At 44.3% G+C, this 18,822-nt stretch overlaps 1 protein-coding gene and 3 long non-coding RNA genes across 6 annotated transcripts in view; 3 read left to right on the plus strand and 1 right to left on the minus strand.

Moving 5' to 3' along the window:
* The window catches only part of LOC142599156 (3-hydroxy-3-methylglutaryl-coenzyme A reductase-like), a 695,832-nt gene that overhangs the window by 544,148 nt on the left and 132,862 nt on the right, over positions 1-18,822 (plus strand). The window lies entirely within an intron of this gene.
* LOC142599217 (uncharacterized) overlaps positions 1-18,822 on the plus strand; it is a 544,015-nt gene that overhangs the window by 402,881 nt on the left and 122,312 nt on the right. For 2 of the 3 annotated variants that reach the window (XR_012832834.1, XR_012832835.1), the window contains exon 3: positions 13,653-13,702. The exons of the other annotated variant lie outside the window; for it this stretch is intronic. This is a non-coding gene — a long non-coding RNA (uncharacterized LOC142599217). The remainder of the gene's footprint in view (positions 1-13,652; positions 13,703-18,822) is intronic. 3 annotated transcript variants of the gene reach the window in all.
* The window catches only part of LOC142599269 (uncharacterized), a 543,147-nt gene that overhangs the window by 258,240 nt on the left and 266,085 nt on the right, over positions 1-18,822 (minus strand). The gene's annotated exons all lie outside the window — the stretch shown is intronic.
* Positions 785-1,351, plus strand: LOC142599277 (uncharacterized). The gene is made up of 3 exons (XR_012832905.1): positions 785-983; positions 1,034-1,212; positions 1,243-1,351. It is a non-coding gene; the product is annotated as an uncharacterized LOC142599277 (long non-coding RNA).

Here is an 18,822-nt window from a genome sequence, read left to right on the forward strand (position 1 = left end):
ATAACAAATAATCAGATGAAATTTTAAAGCTTTTAAATGGCCAGCTATTCTGTAATAGCCCAGCATCTCTATTTCATATGATTTTTGTTTTTCTTCATGACCAATCCCATCTGTTTAATGAATAAAAATGTTTCACAACATGGTGCCTGATTTATGTCCACTACTATAGATGTGTGACCTGTGCAGTGACAGACTGAACTGTTATTAAAGGTCCCATGACCACATGACCCTTTGAGCTAAATTTATCACAGATGTTTTTACCACTCTTTGAGACGAATTTTTATGATTCCACAGGACTCTTACAAAAGTTCTTGTGTTAACCACTAGGTGATATTTAAAAGACAGGTGCCAGAAAACATGAAGAACAGAATGCTTAGCAAGAAACCTTATTAACATTCCTTTTGCTGTTGTGGAGCATTTTATTTGCAGATGAGTGGCACAAGCCTCCAGGGCAGTTAGGATCTTTCCTGTTGATACACGATGTAGCTTGTAACGCATTTTATTGCACTGTTATAAAAAAAAGTGCAAAGGTTCTAGAGAGCTTTACACACTTTATGCACATTCATATTTGATTAATTTTTTTTATTTTAATGCATAGCCTGTTTATCATGTTTTCCTTCTATTTGCCAAGTTTATATAAATTTTCTAAATACAATTTTTAGTGCTTGCTTTCATTATTAACCTAGCTGTACTACCATCTGTCCCGATCCAATGTCGGGGAGGTTTCGATACGATCCCAAGAGTGAGATTAAGACACAAACGAGGTCAAATGCCGTATACCAGAAACAGTTTTATTATGAAAAGAGTAAAAAAAAAACAGGTAAAGGTAACCGATAAGAGCGATAGGACAGGGCAGAAAAGAAAGGCAGAAAACCAAGCAAGACTCCGGGATAGAATCGCAAGAATAGTCACCGCCACAGATCCACGATGTCTCGGTGGAGGGATCCAAATCTCTCGTTCTGCGACGGCGGACGAAGACGCGGGTCCACAGCGCCTCGTGGGCGACGTTCTGCGGCGGTGGACGAAGGCGCAGGTCCACAGCATCCCGCGGACAAAGGCGCGGCGCGGGTCCACAGCGTCTAGGAGGTCCGTCTCGGGAGAGTCCAAGTCTCTTGTTCTGCAGCGGTGGGCGAAGGCGCGCCACCCTCATCTTGGCAGTCCCCTTTTATACTGGTGGCGGTCTTCACGATGGCACGTACGACACGGCTCCACGTTCCTGCACATGTGTACACACAGTTCCAGCCCCATTCTTCACACGACTGTTATCTGACTCCGTGGCGCATGACCCGGCAAGACGTTTTTCGCAGGTTGAAAGTCTCTACGACCCGGCAATCGTCCTTATGACCCGGCAATTGTCCTTATCGTCGTTATCGCACTCAGTAGCTGAAGGGGTTTCCCGCTTGAGCAAAGCGATCTTTGAGACAAAAGTTCTTACAATCCGGTTTCTCACACCACCAAAAGTAATATGCTGCAACACTTGTAAAGACTGTACAAAGGAATAGCTATTATGCATGTAACCACTTGTTGAGCAATAACTCTGCACTTTCAGTTTAAAAACAATACTAACACAGTTCAGAGCAAATTCAATATGTATAATTTAAATGGTATATTCACTATCCAATTCTCTGCATTTTCTTTTTTCTTCTTCTAATGCAGAAATTGCCAAATAAGCTTACACTAATATTTCCTAAATGGAATTAACTCTCAAAGCTTTTATGATAAGTTTTTGGCTAGAAATTATAAATACAAGTTTGTTTGTAATGCATAAACTATTAATGTATTTATTATAATAGGAAAAGATCTCTTTCTGCAGTACAGTAGAGAGGATGTCACCTTAGAGTTCAACTGAGGTATTTTGTCCTTCAGTGATTTATAACAATAGCTGTCTTTATGTGTGTTTGACAGTCAACAAGGAATTTTATTTTTACTTAGCTTCCCCACAGTGTTTTGAATGACATTCAGACAGGCAATACTTTCTGTTTTGTGAAGTTAGACAATAGTACTTATTCACAGTATCTAGGCAAGGGTTAAGAGAAAAGGAAAAGGTAAGACTTTTAGTTAAACTGGAATAAAAAAATCTTTGTTCCTTTCTTTACTCCACAAATTAATTTAGCTAGCACATCTCTAAATGGAAATTCCCTGCAAACTCACTAATGTTACTGTAACTTGCATTAATCTTTTCCTTTCATTTCTTATCCATCAGTATTGGGGTTTTTTGGTTGGTTTTTAAATGTGATTGTCCTTTAAACCTGTTATAAAATTGCAAGAAAGAGATAGAGACTGTTTTCAGCTGCCTTGGTTCCCATGTGACCTACAGGGAGAATAGATTCAAAGTAGACTAGTTTCTCCCAAGGCAATATAAGACACAAGAGAAAAGCACCGTTATTGCCAAAAAGCACAGTGCTAGAGTAAATTCAGTGTAAAACTGGAAGAAGTCGCAGTGGGTTAGAATTCTTCCTCCAGAGCTTGGATTATTACAGGAGACAGATTTAAATGGTTTTTTGTTTTGTTTTTTTTTTTAAAAGAGGATTTTAAAGAAGTACTTTGAAATGGAGTACTTTGAGAATGAGCTTTGTAAGGACAACTGATGTTTGACTGCTAGAAATACTGATGGAATTTTTCAAAATGAGCATTGTTATGAAGCCAAAATCCCAATCTACCAGCTCCTTAAGGACTGCTGAGACAATGTGGTAACATGTTTGGTTTTTTTCTTTCAAGCTTCCCTTCCTATTATGACACACAGACACATCTCAAGAAAGTCACACAGTTTAATTTTGATTTGATAGATTTTGCATGATTATTGAAGATGTTCAGCTTCTGAGTTTCACAATTACTAGTAAGAAATTTAACTTGTGCAATATTGTGTGTAGTGGGTTTTTTTTTAATGAGAACACATTACATAAATTTTTTAACCCATTACATACGTTTTTCCCATTCAGTAGTCAGATTCAGTCCTTGCACTTACAGGTACTTTTTAAAAATCTTCAATAGATTTACTTCAGGAACAAAGTTATAATATAAAACTTGCAGTTCTGGAAGCTGGAGGGTAAAATGAAACTATAATTTGCATGAACTATTTTGGGATACTTACATGTAGTTTTGCCGCATAAATAGACTGACTGGTAGAGATAAATGTCCTGGGAGACAGACTTTATTGTAGCATGTGTGAGACTGCTGTGTTATGCTTCATGCGTTTCCCCTCCTCTTGACGTGCAGAAGACAGACTCCACAACTGAGAAGGTTGTAAAGTAGGTATGTTTATTCAGCGCTGGGCAGCACAGGGGGTCGCCCCACCACAATCGTGCGCGCCTTACAGCAGCTTTTAGCTTCCTTATATGCTACAGAGTATTACATATTCATAATAGTTTCGCAAGACGCCTATACATATTCATAACCTTTCCCGTCTTGTATTAAAAATAGCTTTTTCCCCGACTCCTCCTCCTGGCGCATGTGTAGTGTCCTCTAGTCAGGGTGGGCAGGGGTCTCTGATGATGAAGTAAATATCATCCCTTCATAATCTTTTGACCTTCTTCCCTTACGCAGGTGCAGTACTCTCCCTGATCCTTTCCCAAACCGCAAGGTTAGTTTGTCTTGTAAGATGTTTCCTACTGCGTCAGGGATTCTGTCCTCGGTTCTTCCTCTCATCATTGTGATATGTGTAAACTATTCTTAATCACCCTGTTTATTTTAAGTTTACTTGTGTGGGAACAAAGTTCCTGCCTCCCTTATCTCACTCTCAGAGGAGTAGAAGCAGATTGTAATAGTGATCTGTGTGTATGATTTTCTTGCAAAGTTCTATAAGCTTTATATAGCTTAATAGTCACAGACAGGACAATTTTGTCAGGTGTGCAAAATAAATTCCTTCTTCTCTTTTAATGTCTCCCACATCTTAGTCTCTCTCCATGTTTTTAATAAAACCACCATCATTTTTATAAACACATACTAGACTAATTCTTCAGGGCGATATTTAACTGATATAAAATGATGTATTTTAAAATATAGCCTTTGTTTAAAAATAAATGGCTGATGTGTTACTGTGGGATAGATTAGTAACTAAATACATTTTTTTCTGAGAAAATATATTGAGTTAATATAATTGAACATTAGTCTGTTAGAAGCTTTATGTTTCTAATAGTATTGGTTCTGAGTTAAAGCTATGTTAGTACTACCATTAAAGCAGCTAGTAATTTTTTCCATTATCTTTTACTAAAACTATCTTGTAAAAGAAAATGAAATAACTACACTTCTCAAATTAAAGAGTAGTCCCAGTTCTCAGAAACTGCTAAGGAAGAGTTTTGCTGAAATAACTGCAATAAGTAGTGGCTCTATATCTTTATTAAAATGTAATAAAGTAATAAAATGTCAGTGATCTATATATTGGTAAACTGTTACACTGTACATGGTGTCTCCAAGGTAGTGAGCTAAAGCATACATACCTTAATTATTATGTACAACTATGCAAATGAATCAGTATCTTTCTGCTTAATTCTTCTGCCTTTCAATTATTTCTTTTTTTGACTGCTTCCATTGATCCTTGCAGGGAAAAAAATTCTCTCAAAGAAAAATATCCTTGTAGCTGATATGTGCAGGCTGATTTCACCACCAAGTATTCTGTCTAAAAAAATCTGCCTACCTCCCTTTTGTTGCCAACACTTTTAGTTAGAACATTGATCTGCTAGGTGAGAATGTTAGCGGAAAGCAGCAAAATAATTCACTCTCTAAGACTTATTTTGAAGTTTTAGAAAGCAGGCATTCTTTATTGCAGCACTGGGTGCATGGGGGATACCTCCACCTAACGTGCACACCCAAAAGACAAAACTAGCAAGTATTTATACTTTGTTAATATACATATTCAGTATATTTCTGAGTAATGCTTATCACATTCATGCTTTTTCCGGGAACTTGTTCTCATATGCTAATGTCTTTCGCGCATGTTTGTTGGCACCTCCGGGGGTAGTCATCGGGGGTCTTCAGACTCAGCCCTGGTATCACCTATACCTTATCCCTCAAGGCTGGTTTTGTGATCACCTTGTAACTTTCTTTGCGCATCTGTTCTTCCAAGGCCGAGCTCTTTAAAATGAGATTGTTCCAGAGCTTCTTATCTTGCAACTAATTATTTTCCAAGTTACAGTGGTTTCCCTTTTGTTTGGTTACATCTATTGAGCAATGGCTCTAATTGCTTGAATTGATCTCAATATTTCAATATTCACAGGTATCAAGAATACCTGTTCTGCTAATTTTGAATTGAGAGTTCTCTGCTACTCTACCATTTGGAAACATTATCTGAGCTCTAGAGGTGACTCTTGGGGAGATCCTTGGTAGCTGACTAGATAAGGTACATGCTGTTCTCTGGCAGCATGTAGCTAAGCAAGGCAAGCCCTGCCCCAGCCAGAGACTAGATGGAACCTGGAGTGCAGAGGGAGGCGAAAAGGGAGGGGAGGTGGCTGCTCAGGCCAGCCCAACCTAGCCACACCACAGCCCCATCCAACCAAGCAACCTTTGCAGTGGGTCTGGGCAGGACCAGTTTCCAAATCACATGCATGACTTCATTTGGTGTTCTTAATCACCAGACTTAAGAGTCTGTGAGTTTGTCCCTGTGGGTCAGTGCTGCTCCTTGCAGTTCTGTGGGGCAGAACAGCAACACTACAGTCTCGCCACAGTATTAAACAGCACCAAAATGCTTAAGCAACAAGTAATGTGATAGAGTCAGCAGCACTAATGGATGTTTAGACCAGGAGGTAGGGAAAGCTGCAAAAAGTAATTCTCCTTTCTTTACCTGTTAACGTAGCAATCCTGTTGTGTGTTGAAGGAGGAACTAGAGGGAAGGAGAAAATGGGTGAGTGAGAAGAAAGAAGAGCCACAGAGGGTTTTGTGGGGCCCAGGAACACAGGAACTGACAGGGTTGTACTGAAGTATGGATATCCCTCTTGCAAGAGTTTGAGAGAAATGGTCCCAGGATGTCCTTGGACTGCATTTTCCCATGTGTCCTGGTTCTGGCAAGGATAGAGTTAATTTCACAAGGAGCCAGGACAAGTGAGCCAAGCTGTCCGGGGGCTATTCCATACCATGTGACGTCATGCTCACCATAAAAGGGGGCTAGTCGGGCAGGGGCGGGCTCGGCGTGTCGGCGTGGCTCCGGGACGGGTCGAGCGTCCGGTCGGTCGGTCGTCGGATCGGTAAAATAGTTCTCTGTTATCAGCACTGTTGATTGTTTTCCCTCTCCCTTGCTGTCCCAGTAAACTGCCCTTATCCCAACCCTCGAGGCTTTGCCGTTGTTTTTCCGTTCTCCTCCCCATCCCGCCGGGGGGGAGGGGTGAACGAGCGGCGCGTGGCACTTAGCTGCCGGCTGGGGCTAAACCACGTCAGTCCTTTTTTGGCGCCCAACGTGGGGCTCGAGGGGTTGTGATAACGACAAGTCTGACCCAAGTGTGTTAAAACAAAGTTGTTATAAGCATTTATAATGTTATTGAAACAGTCGCTGGTCATAATGATGTTCTGTTTGGTCACATGGCTCTGGTTTGTAAACCCGTGTTTACTCTATGTAATCCCTGCGGTGCTGTTTATCACCTCTGGGAGAGGGGTTTGTGTTCTCATGTTGTAGTATTGTGTGATAATGACTTATGATAAGATATCATTGACAGTCATGAGTCTGAGCTGGTACATGTGTCACCGAAATCCAGGAATAAACCTTGTAACACCAATGTAGTGTTAAAAGGCAGGCATTCTTTATTGCAGCGCTGGATGCACGGGGGATAGCTCCACCCAACGTGCATACCTAGCCTACGAACATGCACATATTTATATTCTCAATACACACATGGTTACAATTACATCACATAGTTACATAGTTACTTCATTATGATTGGTGTAAAACTTTCTCGCTTTGCTTTTAAAGCTACAGACTTAAAGAAATTCAGAGAGCATGCCCAGTGAGAGGGGTGGTCGTACCTTGGAGGTGGGTAGCTTTTAGCATGGAGGTGTGTTTTGGTATTATAATGAGATTATAATGAACAAAGTTCACTCAAAGGACATGATTTTGACAGAAAATGAAATATTATTTGGCTCATGTACCAACCATGCAGTTTATCAGTTCCATGGTACATACCAACCACACAGTTTATCAGTTCCATGGTACCACCAAGCTCTCAGGTTCTCATTCCTAAAATGTTTTTCTCATTCCCTACTACTGCTAATAATCTCATCTTGATCCCATCACCATGATTAAAAAGTTAAACACATCGGTTACACATGTATGTAGCATTTCGGTCAGGCCCGTACTTCGGTCCATATCTTTCAGAATTGATTAATAATTGGACACAATCTATGGGGAAGACAGGGGGGGATACCTTCTCCCACTCTTTCACCTCCCCTTTTCCCTTCTGGCTGGTTACAGCAGCTTTTGAGAATTTTGAATACGCTTGGAATGTTCAGGCTGGTATATTCCTGTTGCTAGGTCTCCTGAATGCTTTCCAAGTCCTGTCCAGGGTTAGCAAAAATTTTTTCAAGAGTACCACCCAGGGATCTTCCCCAAGGCTGAATGGTCAGGGCTGGCATGGCATGTGGGAGAGTATGGGCGGGTATCATCTAGAGACCTTTTCACCCCCGATGGTTTGGAGCTTCACTCCTGAACAACTGCAAGACCCTGATAAAGTGGTAGAATATTTGAAAGGAAAATGCTGTGGGGATTCTAAGGAGATACAACTTACTGCGCTGTGCTGGGCCCTGGCCACAATCTATCAAACACTGCTTGATAGTAGACAGCACCATCCAGAAGGAGAAAGCGGACCCACAGGCACTGCAGCTGCCCAAGCCCCTGCAACAGGCACTACAGCTACCCAAACCCCCGCAACAGGCACTGTAGTCGAGCTAAAAGATCAACCCATACCAGTATCAGTCGCCCCTATACACAAAAAGAAATACACAAGGAAATCGGTTCGCTTCATGAAGGATGATGATGAACTGGGACCATCACGAGAACAAGAAGAAGAGCCAGAACCAGAAGTGATTACTCGATCCCTGTCCCTGAGTGAGCTGCGAGATATGCGGAAAGATTTCAGCCGCCTTCCAGGGGAGCACATTATTACCTGGCTGCTCCGCTGCTGGGATAACGGGGCCAGTAGCCTGGAACTGGAGGGCAGGGAGGCCAAGCAGCTGGGATCCTTGTCTAGGGAAGGGAGCATTGACAAGGCAATTCAGAAGAAGGCACAGGCCCTCAGCCTCTGGAGGCGACTCCTGTCAAGTGTGAGGGAAAGGTATCCTTTCAGTGAAGATGTCGTATGTCGGCCAGGCAAGTGGACCACCATGGAGAGAGGTATCCAATATCTGAGGGAATTAGCTGTGCGGGAGATGGTTTATTATGATCCGGACAATGCACAGTTGCCCACAGACCCCGATGAAGTCCACTGTACCCGACCCATGTGGCGAAAATTTGTGCAAAGTGCACCATCATTGTACGCCAACTCACTGGCAATAATTGACTGGAAGAGTGAAGAGGCACCCACAGTGGACGAAGTGGCTGGCCGACTCCGGCAGTATGAAGAGAGCCTTTCTTCCTCCCTCATCTCAGCTGTGGAGAAACTGTCCCAGGAGGTCCGGCAACTCAAAGAGGATATATCTTATTCCCCACCTGCACAGACCCGCATTTCAGCTGTTAGGAGTAAGCATTTTTCTGCTCCGGAGAGGGGATATAGAGCATACGCACCACAAGGTATCCTGTGGTTTTATCTGCATGACTACGGAGAAGACATGAGGAAATGGGATGGGAAGCCCACCTCAACCCTGCGGGCACGCGTACATGAGCTACAAGGCAAGACAACTGTAAAAAGGGACTCTTTCAGAAAGAATGCTGCTCCAGTTTCCACCGGGCAGCCCCCCAGACCAAGTGAAAGGCCTGATCGCACTTCTGATCCTCTTGAAGGGACTTCTAAGTCCTTTTTGCAAGAGGTGAGTAGTGACTATGACGAGCAGGATTAGAGGGGCCCTGCCTCCAGCCAGGTGGAGGAAAGGGACAATAGGGTTTATTGGACTGTGTGGATCCAATGGCCTGGCACATCGGACCCATAGGAGTACAAGGCCCTAGTGGACACTGGTGCACAGTGTACCCTAATGCCATCGAACTATGAAGGGGTGAAACCGATATCTGTTTCTGGAGTGACAGGGGGATCCCAACAGTTGACTCTGCTGGAGGCTGAAGTAAGTCTACCTGGGAATGAGTGGCAAAAGCATCCCATTGTGACTGGGCCAGAGGCTCCGTGCATCCTAGGCGTAGACTACCTCTAGAAAGGGTATTTCAAAGACCCAAAAGGCTACCGGTGGGCTTTTGGAATAGCTGCCTTGGAAGCGGAGGAAATTGAACCATTGTCTAGTCTGCCCGGTCTCTCGGAGGACCTTTCTGTTGTGGGGTTCCTGTGGGTTGAAGAGGAACAGGTGCCGATTGCTACTACAACTGTGCACCGGCGGCAATACCGCACCAACCGAGACTCCCTGGTTCCCATCCACAAGCTAATTCGTGAACTGGAGGGTCAGGGAGTGATCAGCAGAACCCACTCACCCTTTAACAGTCCCATATGGCCAGTGCGGAAGTCCAATGGAGAGTGGAGGCTGACGGTAGACTAGCGTGGCCTGAATGAAGTCACACCGCCGATGAGTGCTGCTGTGCCAGACATGCTGGAACTTCAATATGAACTGGAGTCAAAGACAGCCAAATGGTATGCCACCATTGATATAGCTAATGCATTTTTTTCTCGATCCCTTTGGCAGCAGAGTGCAGGCCAGAGTTTGCCTTCACTTGGAGGGGCATCCAGTACACCTGGAATCAACTGCCCCAGGGGTGGAAACACAGCCCCACCATTTGCCATGGCCTGATCCAGGCTGCACTGGAAAAGGGTGAAGCCCCAGAGCACCTGCAGTACATTGATGACATCATTGTATGGGGCAACTCAGCAGAGGAAGTTTCTGAGAAAGGGAAGAAAATAATCCAAATCCTGCTGCAGGCTGGCTTTGCCACAAAACTAAGTAAGGTGAAGGGGCCTGCGCAGGAAATCCAGTTTTTAGGAATAAGGTGGCATGATGGGCGGCGTCAGATCCCTATGGATATTATCAACAAAACAGCAGCCATGTCTCCACCAACCAACAAAAAGGAAACACAGGCTTTCTTAGGTCCTGTGGGTTTCTGGCGAATGCACATTCCGAATTAGTTTGATAGTAAGCCCTCTCTACCACATAACCTGGAAGAAGAATGATTTCAAAAGGGGCCCTGAGAAACGACAAGCTTTTGAACAAATGAAACAGGAAATAGTTCATGCCGTAGCTCTTGGGCCAGTCCGGGCAGGACCAGATGTAAAAAATGTGCTCTACACCGCAGCCGGAGAGAATGGCCCTACCTGGAGTCTCTGGCAGAAAGCACCAGGGGAGACTCGAGGTCGACCCCTGGGGTTTTGGAGTCGGGGATACAGAGGATCCGAGGCCCGCTACACTCCAATGGAAAAGGACATATTGGCAGCCTATGAAGGGGTTCGAGCTGCTTCAGAGGTGATTGGCACTGAAGCACAGCTCCTCTTGGCACCATGTGATGTCATGCTCACTATAAAAGGGGGCTAGTCTGGCAGGCGCGGGCTCGGTGTGGCTCGGGGACAGGCTGATCCTTGGGGTGGGTGGGTGGGTCGTTTGATCAGTAAATCGTTCTCTGTTATCACCCATTGTTACTATCTGTTATCAGCACTGTTGTTGATTGTTTCCCTCGCCCTTGCTGTCCCAGTAAACTGCCCTTATCCCAACCCTCGAGGCTTTGCCATTGTTTTTCCGTTCTCCTCCCCATCCCGCTGGGGGAGGGGTGAGCGAGCGGCGAGTGGCACTTAGCTGCCGGCTGGGGCTAAACCATGTCACCATGTGAATAAAGTTCTCATGAGGAACAAAAACCAGGCTCCCAACATGCTGAGACCAGTGAGAGGATGGAAAAGAACTTAACCAAGTCAGAAAAACCTCTGCTCTCAGTTCCCTAAAATCACACTCATCCTCTGTCCAAAAGATGCCATAACATCAGAGTATGTGAAAAAAGCATGATATTCTTTTCATAATATTTTCAATATTATGAAGCATCCGAAGGGTATGATATGGTTTAGTCCCAGCCAGCAGCTGAGCACCACATGCCACTCACTCACCCCTCCCCCTGGCTGGATGGGGAGGAGAATGGGAAACCAAAGGCAAAGCCTCCTGGGTTGGGATGAGGACAGTTTACTGGGACAGCAAAGGGAGAGGGCAATAAGAACAACAGTACTCAGAATATACACAACGTGTGATAACACAAGGCAATTTACTGATCCAATGACCAACCAGACCGGGCAGACACTCAGCCCACACTCAGACCTTCCGGGAGCCTCTCCGAGCTGCCCCTCCCCGACTAGCCCCCTTTTATGGTGAGCATGATGTCACATGGTATGGAAGAGCCCCCTGGCCAGCTTGGCTCACCTGTCCTCGCTCCTTGTGAAAATTAACTCTATCCTTGCCAGAACCAGGACATTATCCACCCCTTATTCTATACCATCTACATCATGCCCAGATTATTTCACAGATATCATTCCCTTACTCTATGGGCCATCCCTCTAAAATATCTGTTGAGTTCATTTAGTCCATGGCTTTAGGTTCCATCTGCCATTACAGTCTCTCAGGGCAGGAGCAATGGTGCGTGCTGCTGGATTGTTGCACGCTGCATCCAGAGTTTTAACGGCTGGTGTAGCTGGCATGGTCCATGCTCGCAGTCTGGACGTCAAAGATGTGATTTTTTGATGAAGTTCCTGGGCACCAGTTGCTGAGGTCAGTTCTAGTTCCATCATCGTGGCACTTTGCTCAGTTTCATCAAAGTCCATCCTTCATTAGTTTTGGGTGGTTCTTATGGTCATACCATTGATACAGTATATAGCTATTAACATCATGCAATTTAATTTATGGGCTATTCTCACCCAAAATCAAATCCCCTTGGGGTACACACCAGACTTCCCCATCCTTCCACATTACCCACCAAGTGCATCCAGGTCCTAGAGCAAAAGGAATCCAGCAGGTGGGCTTGCCTTTGCCTGAAGCAGGGATAACCCAAACTGTTTTTCCCAACATATTTTTCATGCACACTACAGGAACTTTATCCCCTTCTACTGGGCGTGGAAATTTTGATTGGGCAGGGCCAGCTCAATTGGCAGATCCCCTAGTGTTAACTAACTAGGTGGCCTTTGCTAAATGCCTGTCCCAATGTGTGAAGGTCCCAGCACCCATTGCTCTCAGGGTAGTCTTTAGCAGTCCATTGTACCTTTCCATTTTCCCACAGGCTGGTGCACGGTAGGGGATGTGATACACCCACTCAATGCCATGCTCTTTGGCCCAGGTGTCTATGAGGTTGTTCTGAAAATGAGTCCCGTTGTCTGACTCAATTCTCTCTGGGGTGCCATGTCGCCACAGGACTTGCTTTTCAAGGCCCAGAATAGTGTTCCGGGTAGTGGCATGGGGCACAGGGTATGTTTCCAGCCACCCAGTGGTTGCTTCCACCATTGTAAGAACATAACGCTTGCCTTGGTGGGTTTGTGGGAGTGTGATGTAGTCGATTTGCCATGCTTCCCCATATTGATATTTCAGCCTTCATCCTCCATACCAGACAGGCTTTACCCACTTGGCTTGCTTGATTGCAGCGCACGTTTCACATTGATGGATGACCTGTGAGACGGCATCCATGCTCAAGTCCACCCCTCGATCACGGGCCCATCTATATGTCGCATCTCTTCCTTGATGGCCTGAGGTGTCATGGGCCCACCGAGCTATAAATAATTCACCCTTATGCTGCCAGTCCAAATCCACCTGGGCCACTTCAGTCTTGGCAGCCTGATCTACCTGCTGGTTGTTCTGATGTTCCTCAGTGGCCCGACTCATGGTTACATGGGCATCTACATGACGTACCTTTACAACTACCTTCTCTAGCTGGGCAGCAATATCTTGCCACAATGGGGCAGCCCAGATGGGTTTGCCTCTGTGCTGCCAGTTGCTCCCCTTCCACTGCTGTAACCACCCCCACAGGGCATTGTCCACCATCCACGTGTCAGTATAGAGGTACAGCGTTGGCCACTTTTCTCTTTCAGCAATGTCTAAAGCACTGCTGAAATTGTGGTGGGTTGGCCCTGGCTGGAGGCCAGGTGCCCACCAGAGCTGCTCTATCACTCCCTCTCCTTCACTAGGCAGGGGAGAAAAAGTATAACGAAAAGCTTATGGGTCGAGATAAGTGCAGGGAGAGATCACTCACTAATTATCATCATGAGCAAAACAGACTGAACTTAGAGAGAAAATTCATCTAATTTATTACCAAGTGAAACAGAGTGGAGCAATGAGAAATAATATCAAATCTTAAAACACCTCCCCCCACCCCTCCCAAATTCCCGGGCTCAACTTCACTCCCGATTTCTACCTACTCCCCCCTCAGTGGCACAGGGGGACGGGGAATGGGGCTTGCAGTCAGTTGATCACATGTTTCTGACGCTCCTTCCTCCTCAGGGGGAGGACTCCTCACATTCTTCCCCTGCTCCAGGGTGGGGTCTCTCTCACAGGAGACAGTCCTTCACAAACTTCTCCAAGGTGAGTCCTTCCCACGGGCTACAGTCCTTCACGAACTGCTCCAGTGTGGGTCTCTCCCACAGGGTGCAGACCTTCAGGACCAGACTGCTCCAGCGTGGGTCCCCCATGGGGCCACAAGCCTCCTTCAGGTGCCTCCACCTGCTCCGGCATGGGGTCCTCCATGGGCTGCAGATGGAATCTCTACACCCCATCATCCTTCCTCCATGGGCTGCAGGGGGATCTCTGCTCCAGCACCTGGAGCATCTCCTCCCCCTCCTTCTGCACTGACCTTGGTGTCTGCAGAGTTTCTTACATCTTCTCACTCCTCTCTCCGGCTGCAAAAGCTCTCTCTAACTTGATTTTTCCCTTCTTAAATATGTTATCACAGAGGCGCTGATCGGCTTGGCCTTGGCCAGCAGTGGGTCCGTGTTGGAGCCGGCTGGCATTGGCTCTATCAGACACAGGGGAAGCTTCTAGCAGCTTCTCACAGAAGCCACCCCTGTAGCCCCCCCCGCCCCCGCTACCAAAACCTTGCCACACAAACCCAATACACAATCTAGAAGAAGGGTTGCAAGGAGGATCCGGGCAACTACAGACCTGTCAGTCTGACCTTGGTGCTGGGGAAGGTTATAGAGCAGATCATCTTGGGTGACATCACATGGCACGTACAGGACAACAAGGCGATCAGGCTCAGTCAGCATGGGTTTATGAAAGGCAGGTCCTGCTTGACTAATGTTAAAGAAAAATTCTACCAGACGTGAGTTACCCTAGGTATGCTTTATTGCAGCGCTGGATGCACGGGGGAAATAGCTCCACCAAACGTGCATGCCAGGTGATCACCAACATACAGGTTATATAGAATCAAAATATACATATTCATTATTTTTCCGAGAAAAGGCAGTCCTATGATAATCATTTCTTGGAATCCATTTCCATATTCTCCTCCCCATCACGCATGCTCAGTGATTTGAGTTGGTGGTCCTCAGGGGTCTCTGGTGGTCGTCAGTGGTCTCGCACTCGTGTTCGCTGGATGACCCTCTTCTTGCAGGCATGCGCAGTATCCTCGCTGTGGATACACTTGTCCCTTACAACTTACTTCATAAGATTAATATTCCCGGGCCTATTGTCCGGTTGGGTAGGGACTGTACAAGGAACGTAGCAGCATTGTACATTGCCATGGTCAGTTAGCTATTACCTTGATTACAAACCCCTTTCCCACGATTATAGGCTTTAAAATAGTTCTAGGCCTTAAGCAGCTTTCTAGTTAATATAAGTTTTCTTATAGCTAAGCTTCTATATTTTTACAATTCCCTCCTTTTGTTTTCATTGCATCCCTGCAATTATTTATATCTCCAAGCTCCTTGTAATTTTGCTACTATACTAGAAAAACAGGTTATGCAACATTGAAAAATCACTATTATACATACAATCCCTATGATCACTAAGGCTGCTACAGCAAGCGCCTTTTTGAGCCACACAGATAAATCAGGAGCCCAGGAAGTCAACCACGACACAATATCGGTAAAACCCCAAGATGTATCGTCTTTTTGTACTTGTCGCATTTGAGAACTAATCTCCCAGATTTTATGTACATCAGTTAGTAATTCCCCTGAATGATCTACATACATGCAACAACTCACATTTAGCATTGTACAAACTCCACCTTGTGATGCTAACATCATATCTAAGGCCATACGATTTTGTAGGGTAATTTTTGAGAGTTCTGCAATTTCAATTTGCAAGGTTGTTAGCCCATGAGCAGTATAATTTGCCAATTTTTCAATTTCCCCCGATATGTTTAAAATCGCTTTTTCCAGTTCACTCACCCCTAAAGATGGTATGAACCATCGGAGAAAAGAGTGAAATCCTGAGGGTTTTTCTATTAGTGGGTTATTGGTCCTTTTAACATGAGTTAAAAAGGTGCAATGCCAGATTGGAACATTTATAGTTTTAGGGAGAATTTGTAAATCCACAGTTACCAGTCCTAAGAGTGCAAATTCCTCCCCAGCGTGGTGGGAGTACTTTATAAGCTTTGTCACCACATAACCAAAATAGTCCTAGTGCCTTTGGTGCCCTCCAAGCCCAGCTCAAGCGAGATTTAATATGATTAGTTGTGTTGCATTTAGTCCAATTTCCCACAAAAGTGTGATTAAGAGAAAACTGCCAAGTCCAGTTCTCTGGGGGGTAACATCTCTCTACACAGAGGACGTTATGATATTCGTCTAAAGGAGGAATTCTGATGGTTAATATTTGCTCCTCATATTTAGTCGTTATAGAGGTATTTCTCCAAAACTTTTCCCAAACTGAATCCTTCGGAATTGGAATACCAATTAAATCAAACCCTTGACCTACAGATTTTGGTAAAGATGCACAAAGCCAACATTCAGTATAATTCAAATTCTTCGCAAAGGACTTCATTAAGGAAACGTGAGTGTTATTTAACCAAAAAGTTTCTTCTTCATTTCCAACTAAACTTCGTTTACTTAATCTAGATTTGGTCATTATTTTGTCAGTATTAAAAACGCCAGTTTGAAAACCCCATGGAAATTCATAATCATGTGGAAAATTCTTAAACCCATCTTTGATAATGTAATACATTACAAAAAAGGATGGACTCATCAGATTCAAATTGATACAACACCAATCATTGTTTTTACCCTCTGTCATTACCCATAAGTGATGGTTGACACACCAGGTTCCTGTTCCTGTTTGCGGCTCATATATATATATATGTGATATGGATACATTTTCCATGTATAACTTCTTGATGATTCTGTTCCATTCTCAGGATCTCCCATCACAAATCCAACACAAAATTCTAGAAAAACATTAGGATTAAAAAAAGGATTCCATACAATCTCAGTATTTCTACCCGCTACAATATTTTCCCCTTTTGCATTCTTAGTTCCCCAAACTTTACAAAAGGTTTGCTCCCAGAGACTAGTATTACTATATTGTATTATGGTTCCTTTTGTAATTGCATCTCGGTATCGCAGGATGAACTTTGTCCACAAGGTATCAGTCTTACTCAAGAGAAAACAAATCAGCAAATACAGCAGTGCGTTGATTTTCATTCTGTCGCGGAGTCTTTAAGCACATGTGAGTGATGGATCCATGTCTCTTTTCCTTGTACCTTTACAGCATAAAAGGAGGTTAATAACACCATGTAAGGTCCTTCCCATTTGGGCTCAAATCTATTTTTCCGTTTAAAATTCTTTATATACACTTTATCCCCTGGTTGAATATTATGTACCTGAATTTCAGGTGTTATCCCTTGATACCAATAAGCATGATTTCGTAATTGCATAAAAGAATTTTGCAAATACAATAAATACTGAGTTACCTGTTCATCTCCATCCAAAAGGCTTGTTTTTGCTGGAATATAAGTTCCAGGTACTGCTAAAATTCTCCCAAATAAAACTTCTGCTGGAGATACACCTACTGGTTGCCTTGGTGTATTTCTAATGTCCCAAAGTACTAAATTTAATGCTTCTGGCCACTTCAAGCCAGTTTGTTTACAGGTCTTTACTAATTTGTCTTTGATCGTCCTATTCATCCTTTCTACTTGTCCTGACGATTGTGGATGATAAGGTGTGTGCAATTGCATCTTGATATTTAATGAATGATAAATTTGCACTAAAATTGCGGCAGAGAAATGTGCTCCCCTGTCCGAGTCAATTATTTCAGGATTTCCATATCTAGGTATTATCTCTTTTAACAGAGCTTTAACCACTGCTTTTGAGTCATTCTTTCGAGTTGGGAAAGCCTCCACCCAGCCCGAAAGCTGATCAATGATCACAAGTAAATAAGCATATCCCATAGCCCTAGGCATCTCCGCGTAGTCAATTTGTAGTTTTTGAAAAGGATACGTTGCTGGAGGTCGCTTTCCTGCTGGTGCCTTGATTTTCAAAGAGGCATACTGTTTGCACAGTCGACACCCTTCGCAAACTCTCTTAATAGCAGCATAAATCCCTGGTGCTGCCCACAGTCTCTGTACTCTCAAAGCTACATTCTCAGGTCCACCATGGGTTTTCTCATGGTGCCATCGCGCGATTGGTATTAAATACCTTTTTGGGAGTAATGGTTTCCCCCCTAGAGTCCATTGTCCATTCTGCTGTTCAGCTCCCAGCTTCTCCCAGAGCTGTCTTTCTTCCTCAGGAAGTTCCTCATACAGCTTTTGCGTGTCTGGCAATTCCCGGTCGAGCTCTCCTTGATGGGTCAGTGTCATTGCAAAGGTGACTTGTCGGGCTGCCGCTTTTGCAGCCTGGACCGTGAGCGCATTCCCTTTTGCCAATTGATTCTCTTGGTTGGTGTGTGCTTTAATATATATCACTGCTGGTTCAGATGGTAATTGGATCGCCTCCAAAAGTTCTTTAATCTGTTGTCCATGGGCGATCGTTTTACCTGCTGATGTGAGAAATCCCCTTTCTTTCCAAAGCATACCTGTAGCATGACAAACTCCAAACGCATACTTAGAGTCAGTATACAAATTAACCCGTATTCCGATCGCATATTGTGCAGCTTTCGTGAGGGCGACGATCTCTGTGCCATGAGCACCTAGAGTGGGAGGCAAAGGTCCTGCTAACAATACCTTAGTTTCCGTGGTAACAGCAAACCCAGTACATTTCCATCCTTCTTCATAATAGGAGGAGCCGTCGGTAAACAAGTTCATATCTGGGTTATCCAAAGGCTGATCTCGTAGGTCGTCTCGTGGTTTGCTCGTCATTTTGATCACCTGTTCACAATCATGTTCATCCTTTTCTCCATCCGTGGGCAGTGGCATTAAGGTAGCAGGATTCAAAGTGTTACATCTTTCCAATCTTAAATTGTCAGCAAGCAAAAGTATTAGTTCATATTTATGTGCTCTTTGTGGAGAAAGTGCTTTCTCGGCATATTGTTTCAATAATATTTCAACTTCATGTGGCACACAGACTACTAGGGGATGTCCCAAGACTATGTTCCGGCTTTTTTCCACTAACTCAGCAGCAGTAGCCACAGCTCTTATGCAAAACGGAGTTCCTCTTGCTACTGAATCTAATGTGCAAGAATAATAGGCTATAGGTCTTTCATGTGGCCCTAAAGTTTGAACTAAAACTCCATTTGCTGTTCCTTTGTTTTCTGTGCAATAAAGTTTAAAGGGTTTAGAATAGTCTGGAAGCCCCAAAGCTGGAGCTTGCATTAATGCTTCCTTTAATGCACGAAAGGCTTTTTCTCGTTCAGGACCCCAAGCTATTG

Source organism: Balearica regulorum, chromosome W (assembly GCF_011004875.1).
Source record: "Balearica regulorum gibbericeps isolate bBalReg1 chromosome W, bBalReg1.pri, whole genome shotgun sequence".
Taxonomy (NCBI): Eukaryota; Metazoa; Chordata; class Aves; order Gruiformes; family Gruidae; genus Balearica; species Balearica regulorum.